The sequence below is a fragment of the Salvelinus fontinalis genome, unplaced genomic scaffold, assembly GCF_029448725.1.
Source record: "Salvelinus fontinalis isolate EN_2023a unplaced genomic scaffold, ASM2944872v1 scaffold_1028, whole genome shotgun sequence".
In the NCBI taxonomy this organism is placed as follows: Eukaryota; Metazoa; Chordata; class Actinopteri; order Salmoniformes; family Salmonidae; genus Salvelinus; species Salvelinus fontinalis.
Window position 1 is genome coordinate 19519 of NW_026601237.1, and position 18083 is coordinate 37601.

General features: G+C 38.2%; 21 non-coding genes across 21 annotated transcripts; all 21 read left to right on the forward strand.

Moving 5' to 3' along the window:
* Nucleotides 1–30: 30 nt before the first annotated feature.
* trnar-acg (transfer RNA arginine (anticodon ACG)) lies at nucleotides 31–103 on the forward strand. The gene has a single exon. It is a non-coding gene; the product is annotated as a tRNA-Arg (tRNA).
* An 810-nt stretch (nucleotides 104–913) lies between these two features.
* On the forward strand, nucleotides 914–985 carry trnae-uuc (transfer RNA glutamic acid (anticodon UUC)). Its single transcript has one exon. It is a non-coding gene; the product is annotated as a tRNA-Glu (tRNA).
* A 305-nt stretch (nucleotides 986–1290) lies between these two features.
* Nucleotides 1291–1363, forward strand: trnar-acg (transfer RNA arginine (anticodon ACG)). The gene has a single exon. It is a non-coding gene; the product is annotated as a tRNA-Arg (tRNA).
* Nucleotides 1364–2173: 810 nt separating this feature from the next.
* trnae-uuc (transfer RNA glutamic acid (anticodon UUC)) lies at nucleotides 2174–2245 on the forward strand. Its single transcript has one exon. It is a non-coding gene; the product is annotated as a tRNA-Glu (tRNA).
* Nucleotides 2246–2550: 305 nt separating this feature from the next.
* trnar-acg (transfer RNA arginine (anticodon ACG)) lies at nucleotides 2551–2623 on the forward strand. The gene has a single exon. It is a non-coding gene; the product is annotated as a tRNA-Arg (tRNA).
* Nucleotides 2624–3810: 1187 nt separating this feature from the next.
* Nucleotides 3811–3883, forward strand: trnar-acg (transfer RNA arginine (anticodon ACG)). The gene has a single exon. It is a non-coding gene; the product is annotated as a tRNA-Arg (tRNA).
* Nucleotides 3884–6081: 2198 nt separating this feature from the next.
* trnar-acg (transfer RNA arginine (anticodon ACG)) lies at nucleotides 6082–6154 on the forward strand. Its single transcript has one exon. It is a non-coding gene; the product is annotated as a tRNA-Arg (tRNA).
* Nucleotides 6155–6963: 809 nt separating this feature from the next.
* Nucleotides 6964–7035, forward strand: trnae-uuc (transfer RNA glutamic acid (anticodon UUC)). Its single transcript has one exon. It is a non-coding gene; the product is annotated as a tRNA-Glu (tRNA).
* Nucleotides 7036–7337: 302 nt separating this feature from the next.
* On the forward strand, nucleotides 7338–7410 carry trnar-acg (transfer RNA arginine (anticodon ACG)). The gene has a single exon. It is a non-coding gene; the product is annotated as a tRNA-Arg (tRNA).
* Nucleotides 7411–10053: 2643 nt separating this feature from the next.
* Nucleotides 10054–10125, forward strand: trnae-uuc (transfer RNA glutamic acid (anticodon UUC)). Its single transcript has one exon. It is a non-coding gene; the product is annotated as a tRNA-Glu (tRNA).
* A 305-nt stretch (nucleotides 10126–10430) lies between these two features.
* Nucleotides 10431–10503, forward strand: trnar-acg (transfer RNA arginine (anticodon ACG)). Its single transcript has one exon. It is a non-coding gene; the product is annotated as a tRNA-Arg (tRNA).
* An 809-nt stretch (nucleotides 10504–11312) lies between these two features.
* On the forward strand, nucleotides 11313–11384 carry trnae-uuc (transfer RNA glutamic acid (anticodon UUC)). Its single transcript has one exon. It is a non-coding gene; the product is annotated as a tRNA-Glu (tRNA).
* Nucleotides 11385–11689: 305 nt separating this feature from the next.
* Nucleotides 11690–11762, forward strand: trnar-acg (transfer RNA arginine (anticodon ACG)). The gene has a single exon. It is a non-coding gene; the product is annotated as a tRNA-Arg (tRNA).
* Nucleotides 11763–12571: 809 nt separating this feature from the next.
* Nucleotides 12572–12643, forward strand: trnae-uuc (transfer RNA glutamic acid (anticodon UUC)). Its single transcript has one exon. It is a non-coding gene; the product is annotated as a tRNA-Glu (tRNA).
* A 305-nt stretch (nucleotides 12644–12948) lies between these two features.
* trnar-acg (transfer RNA arginine (anticodon ACG)) lies at nucleotides 12949–13021 on the forward strand. Its single transcript has one exon. It is a non-coding gene; the product is annotated as a tRNA-Arg (tRNA).
* An 808-nt stretch (nucleotides 13022–13829) lies between these two features.
* On the forward strand, nucleotides 13830–13901 carry trnae-uuc (transfer RNA glutamic acid (anticodon UUC)). Its single transcript has one exon. It is a non-coding gene; the product is annotated as a tRNA-Glu (tRNA).
* A 1187-nt stretch (nucleotides 13902–15088) lies between these two features.
* Nucleotides 15089–15160, forward strand: trnae-uuc (transfer RNA glutamic acid (anticodon UUC)). The gene has a single exon. It is a non-coding gene; the product is annotated as a tRNA-Glu (tRNA).
* Nucleotides 15161–16348: 1188 nt separating this feature from the next.
* On the forward strand, nucleotides 16349–16420 carry trnae-uuc (transfer RNA glutamic acid (anticodon UUC)). Its single transcript has one exon. It is a non-coding gene; the product is annotated as a tRNA-Glu (tRNA).
* A 305-nt stretch (nucleotides 16421–16725) lies between these two features.
* Nucleotides 16726–16798, forward strand: trnar-acg (transfer RNA arginine (anticodon ACG)). Its single transcript has one exon. It is a non-coding gene; the product is annotated as a tRNA-Arg (tRNA).
* Nucleotides 16799–17608: 810 nt separating this feature from the next.
* Nucleotides 17609–17680, forward strand: trnae-uuc (transfer RNA glutamic acid (anticodon UUC)). Its single transcript has one exon. It is a non-coding gene; the product is annotated as a tRNA-Glu (tRNA).
* Nucleotides 17681–17985: 305 nt separating this feature from the next.
* trnar-acg (transfer RNA arginine (anticodon ACG)) lies at nucleotides 17986–18058 on the forward strand. Its single transcript has one exon. It is a non-coding gene; the product is annotated as a tRNA-Arg (tRNA).
* The last annotated feature ends 25 nt before the right edge of the window (nucleotides 18059–18083 follow it).

Sequence of the window (18083 nt, forward strand, 5' to 3'; positions counted from 1 at the left end):
TAGGAGTGACCTGACTTCAGCTTCTTTGTGGGGCCAGTGGCGCAATGGATAACGTGTCTGACTACGGATCAGAAGATTCTAGGTTCGACTCCTGGCTGGCTCGTCACTATCTTTAATTGATTGAAATCAAGCCGGGAATGATACTGTATACTTTTCATTGTGTCTGGCTGTTCTCTTTTCAAACACATTTTAGACTGATTTTATATGGGACTTTTCATCCCAACATCTCTGAGAAAAAAAATGGAGCTATTAATTACAAAAGGCATCATTTCAACATTTATAGATTTGTCTGTGATGTTTTTTTTAAGAAAGTCTTTTCCCATATGGTCTATCGGTAAGGATTTCTGGTGTACGCACAGATGTCATAGGTTCTACTCCCGGTATGGGATAGAAATCTTATTATTTGGCATGCACTTGTGTAACAACAGATTTTACCTGGCAGCAGTATCACACAACACAACAATATTCCCTCAGCAACAGGAAATGTAAAATGTTATGTATATTCAAAATTGACAATGCTTTTTAAACGTTGAATACACTTCATGTTTGCATTTCTTGCTCTGCAGTAAAATTCATGCAACAACAGGAGGATCAAATGAAGATATGCATCTGTAACAGAAAACCAAGGAACCTTGTCGTGACAGACGCTATGACTGTGTACACAGATCAGAAGATTCAAGGTTGAAATCCTGGCTGAATCAACACTGTCTTTAGTTGACCAAAATCAAGCTGGGAAAAATACTGTATACTTTTCATTGTGTCTGGCTGTTCTCTCTTCAAACACATTTTAGACTGATTTTATATGGGACTTTTCCCCAACATCTCTGAGAAAAAATATGGCGCTTTTAATTACAACAGGCATAATTTCAACATTTATAGTTTTGACCTTGATGTGTTTTTAAAGGAGATGTCTTCCCATATGGTCTAGCGGTAAGGATTCCTGGTTTTCACCCAGGTGGCCCGGGTTCAACTCCCGGTATGGGAAAGAACATCTTGTCGTGTGCCATGCACTTGTGTAACAACATATTTTAACTGGCTGCAGTATCACACAACACAAAAGTATTCCCTCAGGAAATGTGACATGTTATGTAGATTCAAAATTGACAAGGCTTTTAAAACGTTGAATACACTTCATGTTTGCAGTTCTTGCTCTGCAGTAAAATTCATGCACCAACAGGAGGATCAAATGAAGATATGCATCTGTAACAGAAAACCAAAGAACCTTGTCGTTGACAAAAGCTATGACTGTGTACACTGTTCTAGGAGTGACCTGACTTCAGCTTCTTTGTGGGGCCAGTGGCGCAATGGATAACGTGTCTGACTACGGATCAGAAGATTCTAGGTTCGACTCCTGGCTGGCTCGTCACTATCTTTAATTGATTGAAATCAAGCCGGGAATGATACTGTATACTTTTCATTGTGTCTGGCTGTTCTCTTTTCAAACACATTTTAGACTGATTTTATATGGGACTTTTCATCCCAACATCTCTGAGAAAAAAAATGGAGCTATTAATTACAAAAGGCATCATTTCAACATTTATAGATTTGTCTGTGATGTTTTTTTTAAGAAAGTCTTTTCCCATATGGTCTATCGGTAAGGATTTCTGGTGTACGCACAGATGTCATAGGTTCTACTCCCGGTATGGGATAGAAATCTTATTATTTGGCATGCACTTGTGTAACAACAGATTTTACCTGGCAGCAGTATCACACAACACAACAATATTCCCTCAGCAACAGGAAATGTAAAATGTTATGTATATTCAAAATTGACAATGCTTTTTAAACGTTGAATACACTTCATGTTTGCATTTCTTGCTCTGCAGTAAAATTCATGCAACAACAGGAGGATCAAATGAAGATATGCATCTGTAACAGAAAACCAAGGAACCTTGTCGTGACAGACGCTATGACTGTGTACACAGATCAGAAGATTCAAGGTTGAAATCCTGGCTGAATCAACACTGTCTTTAGTTGACCAAAATCAAGCTGGGAAAAATACTGTATACTTTTCATTGTGTCTGGCTGTTCTCTCTTCAAACACATTTTAGACTGATTTTATATGGGACTTTTCCCCAACATCTCTGAGAAAAAATATGGCGCTTTTAATTACAACAGGCATAATTTCAACATTTATAGTTTTGACCTTGATGTGTTTTTAAAGGAGATGTCTTCCCATATGGTCTAGCGGTAAGGATTCCTGGTTTTCACCCAGGTGGCCCGGGTTCAACTCCCGGTATGGGAAAGAACATCTTGTCGTGTGCCATGCACTTGTGTAACAACATATTTTAACTGGCTGCAGTATCACACAACACAAAAGTATTCCCTCAGGAAATGTGACATGTTATGTAGATTCAAAATTGACAAGGCTTTTAAAACGTTGAATACACTTCATGTTTGCAGTTCTTGCTCTGCAGTAAAATTCATGCACCAACAGGAGGATCAAATGAAGATATGCATCTGTAACAGAAAACCAAAGAACCTTGTCGTTGACAAAAGCTATGACTGTGTACACTGTTCTAGGAGTGACCTGACTTCAGCTTCTTTGTGGGGCCAGTGGCGCAATGGATAACGTGTCTGACTACGGATCAGAAGATTCTAGGTTCGACTCCTGGCTGGCTCGTCACTATCTTTAATTGATTGAAATCAAGCCGGGAATGATACTGTATACTTTTCATTGTGTCTGGCTGTTCTCTTTTCAAACACATTTTAGACTGATTTTATATGGGACTTTTCATCCCAACATCTCAGAGAAAAAAAATGGAGCTATTAATTACAAAAGGCATCATTTCAACATTTATAGATTTGTCTGTGATGTTTTTTTTAAGAAAGTCTTTTCCCATATGGTCTATCGGTAAGGATTTCTGGTGTACGCACAGATGTCATAGGTTCTACTCCCGGTATGGGATAGAAATCTTATTATTTGGCATGCACTTGTGTAACAACAGATTTTACCTGGCAGCAGTATCACACAACACAACAATATTCCCTCAGCAACAGGAAATGTGAAATGTTATGTAGATTCAAAATTGACAATGCTTTTTAAACGTTGAATACACTTCATGTTTGCATTTCTTGCTCTGCAGTAAAATTCATGCAACAACAGGAGGATCAAATGAAGATATGCATCTGTAACAGAAAACCAAGGAACCTTGTCGTGACAGACGCTATGACTGTGTACACAGATCAGAAGATTCAAGGTTGAAATCCTGGCTGAATCAACACTGTCTTTAGTTGACCAAAATCAAGCTGGGAAAAATACTGTATACTTTTCATTGTGTCTGGCTGTTCTCTCTTCAAACACATTTTAGACTGATTTTATATGGGACTTTTCCCCAACATCTCTGAGAAAAAATATGGCGCTTTTAATTACAACAGGCATAATTTCAACATGTATAGTTTTGACCTTGATGTTTTTTTAAAAGAAATGTCTACCCATATGGTCTAGGGGTAAGGATTCCTGTTTTTCACCCAGGTGGCCCGGGTTCAACTCCCGGTATGGGAAAGAACATCTTGTCATGTGCCATGCACTTGTGTAACAACATATTTTAACTGGCTGCAGTATCACACAACACAAAAGTATTCCCTCAGGAAATGTGACATGTTATGTAGATTCAAAATTGACAAGGCTTTTAAAACGTTGAATACACTTCATGTTTGCAGTTCTTGCTCTGCAGTAAAATTCATGCAACAACAGGAGGATCAAATGAAGATATGCATCTGTAACAGAAAACCAAAGAACCTTGTCGTTGACAAAAGCTATGACTGTGTACACTGTTCTAGGAGTGACCTGACTTCAGCTTCTTTGTGGGGCCAGTGGCGCAATGGATAACGTGTCTGACTACGGATCAGAAGATTCTAGGTTCGACTCCTGGCTGGCTCGTCACTATCTTTAATTGATTGAAATCAAGCCGGGAATGATACTGTATACTTTTCATTGTGTCTGGCTGTTCTCTTTTCAAACACATTTTAGACTGATTTTATATGGGACTTTTCATCCCAACATCTCTGAGAAAAAAAATGGAGCTATTAATTACAAAAGGCATCATTTCAACATTTATAGATTTGTCTGTGATGTTTTTTTTAACCTGTTGGGGATGGGGGCGCTGTTTAGACTATTTATGCTAATGTGGCTAATTTTTTAAACGGCTTCCCACAAAATCCTTGATCGTACAATATGCATATTATTATTATTATTGGATAGAAAACAGTCTATAGTTTCTATAGGAGTTGAAATTTTGTCTCTAAGTGGAACAGAGCCCATTCTACAGCAATTTCCCTGACATGGAGTCAGATTTGAGAAATGTTGGGCACTTTTCTGAAGTCAGTTAAAAGGGCACTGTCGTTGCTATGACTATACGGACACTTCTTACGTCTTCCCCTGGATGCCTTTACGTGATGACGATTCCAACGGGCTCGATTGCTCGTTCACAGGCCCTACAAATGAAAAAAACCTTTAGCTAGCAAGTCTTTTCTTGCTGCGTAACGCGCGTGGAAGACACCGACCCTCTCCTGTTCCAAGCGTTAGTTTAGCCTGTTATATTTCTCCGGTCATCTTTTCACTCGTTATAGGAGTTACAAACATCACAAAGTAGTTAATTTAAAGCGTTTTATAGCAATTTATATCCGTTTAGTGCGATTTTGGGACATTTATTTTTGCAACGATGTGAAAAGTTGGGCACGCTTTTCAGTTCATCCCGAACGTAGTTGACATTTCCACATGGCAAGAGGACAGCTTTCCACCAAAAGACGATTTCTCCCAAGAAAGGATCCTTTGCCCAAGATACTGATGGAAGAACAGCTCAAGGTAGGACATTTTTATTATGATAAATCGTGTTTCTGTCTAAACATTTTAGTGGCTTAGGACGCCATGTTTTTTGACGTAGCTTCGCTTGGCGCAAACTGTATTGAAAAGTAAGGATAAATTAAAAAATGTAATAACGCAATTGTATTAAGAATTAAATTGTCTATCAATCCCTGTCCACCCTATATTTTTTAGTCACGTTTATGAGTATTTATGTATAAGAGTAGATCACTGTCTAAGTGGCGCAAGGACAAATTCTGACCAGCCGAGTTACATTTCACATTGTCTAACCATGATTTTGGTGGCTAAATATAAACATTTTCGATCAAACTGTATATGCATGTTGTAATGTGATGTTACAGGAGTGTCATCGGAAGAATTCTGAGAAGGTTAGTGAAAAAATTAATATCTTTTGGCGATGTTGACTTTTATCGCTCACTTTGGCTAGAATCAATGCTGGGCTGCTAATTGCTATGTGCTAAGCTAATATAACGATTTATTGTGTTTTCGCTGTAAGACACTTAGAAAATCTGAAATATTGTCTGTATTCACAGGATCTGTGTCTTTCGATTCGTGTATGCTGTGTATTTTTACGAAATGTTTGATGATTAGTAGTTAGGTAAACACGTTGCTCATTGTAATTATTCTAGTCCATTTGTGATGGTGGGTGCAATTGTAAACTATGCCATATACCTGAAATATGCACTTTTTTCTAACAAAACCTATCCCATACCATAAATATGTTATCAGACTGTCATCTAATGAGTTTTTTTGTTGGTTAGGGGCTATAAATATCTTAGTTTAGCCGAATTGGTGATGGCTACTGGTGTTGGTGGACAAATAAAAGATGGTGGATTATGCTAATGTGTTTTTAGGTAATAGATGTACATCTTTACATATTGTGTCTTCCCTGTAAAACATTTTAAAAATCGGAAATGTTGACTGGATTCATAAGATCTGTGTTTTTCATTAGCTGTATTGGACTTTAATGTGTGAAAGTTAAATATTTTAAAAAAATATTTTTTTTGAATTTCGCGGCACTGGTTTTTCAGTGGGGGGGGGGGGGGGGGGGTGCCGCTAGCGCCACGCTGATCCTAGACAGGTTAAACGTTGAATACACTTCATGTTTGCAGTTCTTGCTCTGCAGTAAAATTCATGCAACAACAGGAGGATCAAATGAAGATATGCATCTGTAACAGAAAACCAAAGAACCTTGTCGTTGACAAAAGCTATGACTGTGTACACTGTTCTAGGAGTGACCTGACAACTTTTCTGTGGGGCCAGTGGCGCAATGGATAACGTGTCTGACTACGGATCAGAAGATTCTAGGTTCGACTCCTGGCTGGCTCGTCACTATATGTAATTGATTGAAATCAAGCTGGGAATGTTACTGTATACTTTTTATTGTGTCTGGCTGTTCTCTTTTCAAACACTTTTTAGACTGATTTTATATGGGACTTTTCATCCCAACATCTCTGCGAAAAAAAATGGAGCTATTAATTACAAAAGGCATCATTTCAACATTTATAGATTTGTCTGTGATGTTTTTTTTAAGAAGTCTTTTCCCATATGGTCTATTGGTAAGGATTTCTGGTGTACGCACAGGTGTCATAGGTTCTACTCCCGGTATGGGATAGAAATCTTATTATTTGGCATGCACTTGTGTAACAACAGATTTTACCTGGCAGCAGTATCACACAACACAACAATATTCCCTCAGCAACAGGAAATGTGAAATGTTATGTAGATTCAAAATTGACAATGCTTTTTAAACGTTGAATACACTTCATGTTTGCATTTCTAGCTCCGCAGTAAAATTCATGCAACAACAGGAGGATCAAATGAAGATATGCATCTGTAACAGAAAACCAAGGAACCTTGTCGTGACAGACGCTATGACTGTGTACACAGATCAGAAGATTCAAGGTTGAAATCCTGGCTGAATCAACACTGTCTTTAGTTGACCAAAATCAAGCTGGGAAAAATACTGTATACTTTTCATTGTGTCTGGCTGTTCTCTCTTCAAACACATTTTAGACTGATTTTATATGGGACTTTTCCCCAACATCTCTGAGAAAAAATATGGCGCTTTTAATTACAACAGGCATAATTTCAACATTTATAGTTTTGACCTTGATGTTTTTTTAAAGGAAATGTCTTCCCATATGGTCTAGCGGTAAGGATTCCTGGTTTTCACCCAGGTGGCCCGGGTTCAACTCCCGGTATGGGAAAGAACATCTTGTCGTGTGCCATGCACTTGTGTAACAACATATTTTAACTGGCTGCAGTATCACACAACACAAAAGTATTCCCTCAGGAAATGTGACATGTTATGTAGATTCAAAATTGACAAGGCTTTTTAAACGTTGAATACACTTCATGTTTGCAGTTCTTGCTCTGCAGTAAAATTCATGCAACAACAGGAGGATCAAATGAAGATATGCATCTGTAACAGAAAACCAAAGAACCTTGTCGTTGACAAAAGCTATGACTGTGTACACTGTTCTAGGAGTGACCTGACAACTTTTCTGTGGGGCCAGTGGCGCAATGGGTAACGTGTCTGACTACGGATCAGAAGTTTCTAGGTTCGACTCCTGGCTGGCTTGTCACTATATTTAATTGATTGAAATCAAGCTGGGAATGTTACTGTATACTTTTTATTGTGTCTGGCTGTTCTCTTTTCAAACACTTTTTAGACTGATTTTATATGGGACTTTTCATCCCAACATCTCTGCGAAAAAAAATGGAGCTATTAATTACAAAAGGCATCATTTCAACATTTATAGATTTGTCTGTGATGTTTTTTTTAACCTGTTGGGGATGGGGGCGCTGTTTAGACTATTTATGCTAATTTGGCTAATTTTTGAAACGGCTTCCCACAAAATCCTTGATCGTACAATATGCATATTATTATTATTATTGGATAGAAAACAGTCTATAGTTTCTATAGGAGTTGAAATTTTGTCTCTAAGTGGAACAGAGCCCATTCTACAGCAATTTCCCTGACATGGAGTCAGATTTGAGAAATGTTGGCCACTTTTCTGAAGTCAGTTAAAAGGGCACTGTCGTTGCTATGACTATACGTACACTTCTTACGTCTTCCCCTGGATGCCTTTACGTGATGACGATTCCAATGGGGTCGATTGCGCGTTCACAGGCCCTACAAATGAAAAAACCCTGAAGCTAGTCATTCTTTGGGAGCTGCGTCATGCGCCTAGAGGACATCGGCGCGCACCTGTTCCAAGCGTTAGTTTAGCCTGTTATATTTCTCCGGTCATCTTTTCACTCGTTATAGGAGTTAAAAACATCATAAGGTAGTTAATTTAAAGCGTTTTATAGCAATTTATATCCGTTTAGTGCGATTTTGGGACATTTATTTTTGCAACGATGTGAAAAGTTGGGCATGCTTTTCAGTTCATCCCGAACGCAGTTGACATTTCCACATGGCAAGAGGACAGCTTTCCACCAAAAGACGATTTCTCCCAAGAAAGGATCCTTTGCCCAAGATACTGATGGAAGAACAGCTCAAGGTAGGACATTTTTATTATGATAAATCGTGTTTCTGTCGAAACATTTTAGTGGCTTAGGACGCCATGTTTTTTGACGTAGCTTCGCTTGGCGCAAACTGTATTGAAAAGTAAGGATAAATTAAAAAATGTAATAACGCAATTGTATTAAGAATTAAATTGTCTATCAATCCCTGTCCACCCTATATTTTTTAGTCACGTTTATGAGTATTTATGTATAAGAGTAGATCACTGTCTAAGTGGCGCAAGGACATTTTCTGACCAGCTGAGCTACATTTCACATTGTCTAACCATGATTTTGGTGGCTAAATATAAACATTTTCGATCAAACTCTATATGGATTGTGTAATATGATGTTACAGGAGTGTCATCTGAAGAATTCTGAGAAGGTTAGTGAAAAAATTAATATATTTTTGGCGATGTTGACGTTATCGCCCACTTTGGCTAGAATCAATGCTGGGCTGCTATGTGCTATGTGCTATGCTAATATAACGATTTATTGTGTTTTCGCTGTAAGACACTTAGAAAATCTGAAATATTGTCTGTATTCACAGGATCTGTGTCTTTCGATTCGTGTATGCTGTGTATTTTTACGAAATGTTTGATGATTAGTAGTTAGGTAAACACGTTGCTCATTGTAATTATTCTAGTCCATTTGTGATGGTGGGTGCAATTGTAAACTATGCCATCTACCTGAAATATGCACTTTTTTCTAACAAAACCTATCCCATACCATAAATATGTTATCAGACTGTCATCTAATGAGTTTTTTTGTTGGTTAGGGGCTATAAATATCTTAGTTTAGCCGAATTGGTGATGGCTACTGGTGTTGGTGGACAAATAAAAGATGGTGGATTATGCTAATGTGTTTTTAGGTAATAGATGTACATCTTTACATATTGTGTCTTCCCTGTAAAACATTTTAAAAATCGGAAATGTTGACTGGATTCACAAGATCTGTGTCTTTCATTAGCTGTATTGGACTTTAATGTGTGAAAGTTAAATATTTTAAAAAAATAATTTTTTTGAATTTCGCGGCACTGGTTTTTCAGTGGGGGGGGGGGGGGGGGGGGGGGGGGGTGCCGCTAGCGCCACGCTGATCCTAGACAGGTTTTAAGAAGTCTTTTCCCATATGGTCTATCGGTAAGGATTTCTGGTGTACGCACAGGTGTCATAGGTTCTACTCCCGGTATGGGATAGAAATCTTATTATTTGGCATGCACTTGTGTAACAACAGATTTTACCTGGCAGCAGTATCACACAACACAACAATATTCCCTCAGCAACAGGAAATGTGAAATGTTATGTAGATTCAAAATTGACAATGCTTTTTAAACGTTGAATACACTTCATGTTTGCATTTCTAGCTCCGCAGTAAAATTCATGCAACAACAGGAGGATCAAATGAAGATATGCATCTGTAACAGAAAACCAAGGAACCTTGTCGTGACAGACGCTATGACTGTGTACACAGATCAGAAGATTCAAGGTTGAAATCCTGGCTGAATCAACACTGTCTTTAGTTGACCAAAATCAAGCTGGGAAAAATACTGTATACTTTTCATTGTGTCTGGCTGTTCTCTCTTCAAACACATTTTAGACTGATTTTATATGGGACTTTTCCCCAACATCTCTGAGAAAAAATATGGCGCTTTTAATTACAACAGGCATAATTTCAACATTTATAGTTTTGACCTTGATGTTTTTTTAAAGGAAATGTCTTCCCATATGGTCTAGCGGTAAGGATTCCTGGTTTTCACCCAGGTGGCCCGGGTTCAACTCCCGGTATGGGAAAGGACATCTTGTCGTGTGCCATGCACTTGTGTAACAACATATTTTAACTGGCTGCAGTATCACACAACACAAAAGTATTCCCTCAGGAAATGTGACATGTTATGTAGATTCAAAATTGACAAGGCTTTTTAAACGTTGAATACACTTCATGTTTGCAGTTCTTGCTCTGCAGTAAAATTCATGCAACAACAGGAGGATCAAATGAAGATATGCATCTGTAACAGAAAACCAAAGAACCTTGTCGTTGACAAAAGCTATGACTGTGTACACTGTTCTAGGAGTGACCTGACTTCAGCTTGTCTGTGGGGCCAGTGGTGCAATGGATAACGTGTCTGACTACGGATCAGAAGATTCTAGGTTCGACTCCTGGCTGGCTCGTCACTATATTTAATTGATTGAAATCAAGCCGGGAATGTTACTGTATACTTTTCATTGTGTCTGGCTGTTCTCTTTTCAAACACATTTTAGACTGATTTTATATGGGACTTTTCATCCCAACATCTCTGAGAAAAAAAATGGAGCTATTAATTACAAAAGGCATCATTTCAACATTTATAGATTTGTCTGTGATGTTTTTTTTAAGAAGTCTTTTCCCATATGGTCTATCGGTAAGGATTTCTGGTGTACGCACAGGTGTCATAGGTTCTACTCCCGGTATGGGATAGAAATCTTATTATTTGGCATGCACTTGTGTAACAACAGATTTTACCTGGCAGCAGTATCACACAACACAACAATATTCCCTCAGCAACAGGAAATGTGAAATGTTATGTAGATTCAAAATTGACAATGCTTTTTAAACGTTGAATACACTTCATGTTTGCATTTCTAGCTCCGCAGTAAAATTCATGCAACAACAGGAGGATCAAATGAAGATATGCATCTGTAACAGAAAACCAAGGAACCTTGTCGTGACAGACGCTATGACTGTGTACACAGATCAGAAGATTCAAGGTTGAAATCCTGGCTGAATCAACACTGTCTTTAGTTGACCAAAATCAAGCTGGGAAAAATACTGTATACTTTTCATTGTGTCTGGCTGTTCTCTCTTCAAACACATTTTAGACTGATTTTATATGGGACTTTTCCCCAACATCTCTGAGAAAAAATATGGCGCTTTTAATTACAACAGGCATAATTTCAACATTTATAGTTTTGACCTTGATGTTTTTTTAAAGGAAATGTCTTCCCATATGGTCTAGCGGTAAGGATTCCTGGTTTTCACCCAGGTGGCCCGGGTTCAACTCCCGGTATGGGAAAGGACATCTTGTCGTGTGCCATGCACTTGTGTAACAACATATTTTAACTGGCTGCAGTATCACACAACACAAAAGTATTCCCTCAGGAAATGTGACATGTTATGTAGATTCAAAATTGACAAGGCTTTTTAAACGTTGAATACACTTCATGTTTGCAGTTCTTGCTCTGCAGTAAAATTCATGCAACAACAGGAGGATCAAATGAAGATATGCATCTGTAACAGAAAACCAAAGAACCTTGTCGTTGACAAAAGCTATGACTGTGTACACTGTTCTAGGAGTGACCTGACTTCAGCTTGTCTGTGGGGCCAGTGGTGCAATGGATAACGTGTCTGACTACGGATCAGAAGATTCTAGGTTCGACTCCTGGCTGGCTCGTCACTATATTTAATTGATTGAAATCAAGCCGGGAATGTTACTGTATACTTTTCATTGTGTCTGGCTGTTCTCTTTTCAAACACATTTTAGACTGATTTTATATGGGACTTTTCATCCCAACATCTCTGAGAAAAAAAATGGAGCTATTAATTACAAAAGGCATCATTTCAACATTTATAGATTTGTCTGTGATGTTTTTTTTAAGAAGTCTTTTCCCATATGGTCTATCGGTAAGGATTTCTGGTGTACGCACAGGTGTCATAGGTTCTACTCCCGGTATGGGATAGAAATCTTATTATTTGGCATGCACTTGTGTAACAACAGATTTTACCTGGCAGCAGTATCACACAACACAACAATATTCCCTCAGCAACAGGAAATGTGAAATGTTATGTAGATTCAAAATTGACAATGCTTTTTAAACGTTGAATACACTTCATGTTTGCATTTCTAGCTCCGCAGTAAAATTCATGCAACAACAGGAGGATCAAATGAAGATATACATCTGTAACAGAAAACCAAGGAACCTTGTCGTGACAGACGCTATGACTGTGTACACAGATCAGAAGATTCAAGGTTGAAATCCTGGCTGAATCAACACTGTCTTTAGTTGACCAAAATCAAGCTGGGAAAAATATTGTATACTTTTCATTGTGTCTGGCTGTTCTCTCTTCAAACACATTTTAGACTGATTTTATATGGGACTTTTCCCCAACATCTCTGAGAAAAAATATGGCGCTTTTAATTACAACAGGCATAATTTCAACATTTATAGTTTTGACCTTGATGTTTTTTTAAAGGAAATGTCTTCCCATATGGTCTAGCGGTAAGGATTCCTGGTTTTCACCCAGGTGGCCCGGGTTCAACTCCCGGTATGGGAAAGAACATCTTGTCGTGTACCATGCACTTGTGTAACAACATATTTTAACTGGCTGCAGTATCACACAACACAAAAGTATTCCCTCAGGAAATGTGACATGTTATGTAGATTCAAAATTGACAAGGCTTTTTAAACGTTGAATACACTTCATGTTTGCAGTTCTTGCTCTGCAGTAAAATTCATGCAACAACAGGAGGATGAAATGAAGATATGCATCTGTAACAGAAAACCAAAGAACCTTGTCGTTGACAAAAGCTATGACTGTGTACACTGTTCTAGGAGTGACCTGACTTCAGCTTGTCTGTGGGGCCAGTGGTGCAATGGATAACGTGTCTGACTACGGATCAGAAGATTCTAGGTTCGACTCCTGGCTGGCTCGTCACTATATTTAATTGATTGAAATCAAGCCGGGAATGTTACTGTATACTTTTCATTGTGTCTGGCTGTTCTCTTTTCAAACACATTTTAGACTGATTTTATATGGGACTTTTCATCCCAACATCTCTGAGAAAAAAAATGGAGCTATTAATTACAAAAGGCATCATTTCAACATTTATAGATTTGTCTGTGATGTTTTTTTTAAGAAGTCTTTTCCCATATGGTCTATCGGTAAGGATTTCTGGTGTACGCACAGGTGTCATAGGTTCTACTCCCGGTATGGGATAGAAATCTTATTATTTTGCATGCACTTGTGTAACAACAGATTTTACCTGGCAGCAGTATCACACAACACAACAATATTCCCTCAGCAACAGGAAATGTGAAATGTTATGTAGATTCAAAATTGACAATGCTTTTTAAACGTTGAATACACTTCATGTTTGCATTTCTAGCTCCGCAGTAAAATTCATGCAACAACAGGAGGATCAAATGAAGATATACATCTGTAACAGAAAACCAAGGAACCTTGTCGTGACAGACGCTATGACTGTGTACACAGATCAGAAGATTCAAGGTTGAAATCCTGGCTGAATCAACACTGTCTTTAGTTGACCAAAATCAAGCTGGGAAAAATATTGTATACTTTTCATTGTGTCTGGCTGTTCTCTCTTCAAACACATTTTAGACTGATTTTATATGGGACTTTTCCCCAACATCTCTGAGAAAAAATATGGCGCTTTTAATTACAACAGGCATAATTTCAACATTTATAGTTTTGACCTTGATGTTTTTTAAAGGAAATGTCTTCCCATATGGTCTAGCGGTAAGGATTCCTGGTTTTCACCCAGGTGGCCCGGGTTCAACTCCCGGTATGGGAAAGAACATCTTGTCGTGTACCATGCACTTGTGTAACAACATATTTTAACTGGCTGCAGTATCACACAACACAAAAGTATTCCCTCAGGAAATGTGACATGTTATGTAGATTCAAAATTGACAAGGCTTTTTAAACGTTGAATACACTTCATGTTTGCAGTTCTTGCTCTGCAGTAAAATTCATGCAACAACAGGAGGATCAAATGAAGATATGCATCTGTAACAGAAAACCAAAGAACCTTGTCGTTGACAAAAGCTATGACTGTGTACACTGTTCTAGGAGTGACCTGACTTCAGCTTGTCTGTGGGGCCAGTGGTGCAATGGATAACGTGTCTGACTACGGATCAGAAGATTCTAGGTTTGACTCCTGGCTGGCTCGTCACTATATTTAATTGATTGAAATCAAGCCGGGAATGTTACTGTATACTTTTCATTGTGTCTGGCTGTTCTCTTTTCAAACACATTTTAGACTGATTTTATATGGGACTTTTCATCCCAAAATTTCTGAGAAAAAAAATGGAGCTATTAATTACAAAAGGCATCATTTCAACATTTATAGATTTGTCTGTGATGTTTTTTTTAAGAAGTCTTTTCCCATATGGTCTATCGGTAAGGATTTCTGGTGTACGCACAGGTGTCATAGGTTCTACTCCCGGTATGGGATAGAAATCTTATTATTTGGCATGCACTTGTGTAACAACAGATTTTACCTGGCAGCAGTATCACACAACACAACAATATTCCCTCAGCAACAGGAAATGTGAAATGTTATGTAGATTCAAAATTGACAATGCTTTTTAAACGTTGAATACACTTCATGTTTGCATTTCTAGCTCCGCAGTAAAATTCATGCAACAACAGGAGGATCAAATGAAGATATGCATCTGTAACAGAAAACCAAGGAACCTTGTCGTGACAGACGCTATGACTGTGTACACAGATCAGAAGATTCAAGGTTGAAATCCTGGCTGAATCAACACTGTCTTTAGTTGACCAAAATCAAGCTGGGAAAAATACTGTATACTTTTCATTGTGTCTGGCTGTTCTCTCTTCAAACACATTTTAGACTGATTTTATATGGGACTTTTCCCCAACATCTCTGAGAAAAAATATGGCGCTTTTAATTGCAACAGGCATAATTTCAACATTTATAGTTTTGACCTTGATGTTTTTTTAAAGGAAATGTCTTCCCATATGGTCTAGCGGTAAGGATTCCTGGTTTTCGTCCAGGTGGCCCGGGTTCAACTCCCGGTATGGGAAAGAACATCTTGTCGTGTGCCATGCACTTGTGTAAAAACATATTTTAACTGGCTGCAGTATCACACAACACAAAAGTATTCCCTCAGGAAATGTGACATGTTATGTAGATTCAAAATTGACAAGGCATTTTAAACGTTGAATACACTTCATGTTTGCAGTTCTTGCTCTGCAGTAAAATTCAAGCAACAACAGGAGGATCAAATGAAGATATGCATCTGTAACAGAAAACCAAAGAACCTTGTCGTTGACAAAAGCTATGACTGTGTACACTGTTCTAGGAGTGACCTGACTTCAGCTTTACTGTGGGGCCAGTGGCGCAATGGATAACGTGTCTGACTACGGATCAGAAGATTCTAGTTTCGACTCCTGGCTGGCTCGTCACTATATTTAATTGATTGAAATCAAGCCGGGAATGATACTGTATACTTTTCATTGTGTCTGGCTGTTCTCTTTTCAAACACTTTTTAGACTGATTTTATATGGGACTTTTCATCCCAACATCTCTGAGAAAAAAAATGGAGCTATTAATTACAAAAGGCATCATTTCAACATTTATAGATTTGTCTGTGATGTTTTTTTTAAGAAAGTCTTTTCCCATATGGTCTATCGGTAAGGATTTCTGGTGTACGCACAGGTGTCATAGGTTCTACTCCCGGTATGGGATAGAAACCTTATTATTTGGCATGCACTTGTGTAACAACAGATTTTACCTGGCAGCAGTATCACACAACACAACAATATTCCCTCAGTAACAGGAAATGTGAAATGTTATGTAGATTCAAAATTGACAATGCTTTTTAAACGTTGAATACACTTCATGTTTGCATTTCTTGCTCTGCAGTAAAATTCATGCAACAACAGGAGGATCAAATGAAGATATGCATCTGTAACAGAAAACCAAGGAACCTTGTCGTGACAGACGCTATGACTGTGTACACAGATCAGAAGATTCAAGGTTGAAATCCTGGCTGAATCAACACTGTCTTTAGTTGACCAAAATCAAGCTGGGAAAAATACTGTATACTTTTCATTGTGTCTGGCTGTTCTCTCTTCAAACACATTTTAGACTGATTTTATATGGGACTTTTCCCCAACATCTCTGAGAAAAAATATGGCGCTTTTAATTACAACAGGCATAATTTCAACATTTATAGTTTTGACCTTGATGTTTTTTTAAAGGAAATGTCTTCCCATATGGTCTAGCGGTAAGGATTCCTGGTTTTCACCCAGGTGGCCCGGGTTCAACTCCTGTTATGGGAAAGAACATCTTGTCGTGTGCCATGCACTTGTGTAACAACATATTTTAACTGGCTGCAGTATCACACAACACAAAAGTATTCCCTCAGGAAATGTGACATGTTATGTAGATTCAAAATTGACAAGGCTTTTTAAACGTTGAATACACTTCATGTTTGCAGTTCTTGCTCTGCAGTAAAATTCATGCAACAACAGGAGGATCAAATGAAGATATGCATCTGTAACAGAAAACCAAAGAACCTTGTCGTTGACAAAAGCTATGACTGTGTACACTGTTCTAGGAGTGACCTGACTTCAGCTTGTCTGTGGGGCCAGTGGTGCAATGGATAACGTGTCTGACTACGGATCAGAAGATTCTAGGTTCGACTCCTGGCTGGCTCGTCACTATATATAATTGATTGAAATCAAGCCGGGAATGATACTGTATACTTTTCATTGTGTCTGGCTGTTCTCTTTTCAAACACATTTTAGACTGATTTTATATGGGACTTTTCATCCCAACATCTCTGAGAACAAAAATGGAGCTATTAATTACAAAAGGCATCATTTCAACATTTATAGATTTGTCTGTGATGTTTTTTTTAAGAAAGTCTTTTCCCATATGGTCTATCGGTAAGGATTTCTGGTGTACGCACAGGTGTCATAGGTTCTACTCCCGGTATGGGATAGAAACCTTATTATTTGGCATGCACTTGTGTAACAACAGATTTTACCTGGCAGCAGTATCACACAACACAACAATATTCCCTCAGTAACAGGAAATGTGAAATGTTATGTAGATTCAAAATTGACAATGCTTTTTAAACGTTGAATACACTTCATGTTTGCATTTCTTGCTCTGCAGTAAAATTCATGCAACAACAGGAGGATCAAATGAAGATATGCATCTGTAACAGAAAACCAAGGAACCTTGTCGTGACAGACGCTATGACTGTGTACACAGATCAGAAGATTCAAGGTTGAAATCCTGGCTGAATCAACACTGTCTTTAGTTGACCAAAATCAAGCTGGGAAAAATACTGTATACTTTTCATTGTGTCTGGCTGTTCTCTCTTCAAACACATTTTAGACTGATTTTATATGGGACTTTTCCCCAACATCTCTGAGAAAAAATATGGCGCTTTTAATTACAACAGGCATAATTTCAACATTTATAGTTTTGAAATTGATGTTTTTTTAAAGGAAATGTCTTCCCATATGGTCTAGCGGTAAGCATTCCTGGTTTTCACCCAGGTGGCCCGGGTTCAACTCCTGGTATGGGAAAGAACATCTTGTCGTGTGCCATGCACTTGTATAACAACATATTTTAACTGGCTGCAGTATCACACAACACAAAAGTATTCCCTCAGGAAATGTGACATGTTATGTAGATTCAAAATTGACAAGGCTTTTTAAACGTTGAATACACTTCATGTTTGCAGTTCTTGCTCTGCAGTAAAATTCATGCAACAACAGGAGGATCAAATGAAGATATGCATCTGTAACAGAAAACCAAAGAACCTTGTCGTTGACAAAAGCTATGACTGTGTACACTGTTCTAGGAGTGACCTGACTTCAGCTTGTCTGTGGGGCCAGTGGCGCAATGGATAACGTGTCTGACTACGGATCAGAAGATTCTAGGTTCGACTCCTGGCTGGCTCGTCACTATATTTAATTGATTGAAATC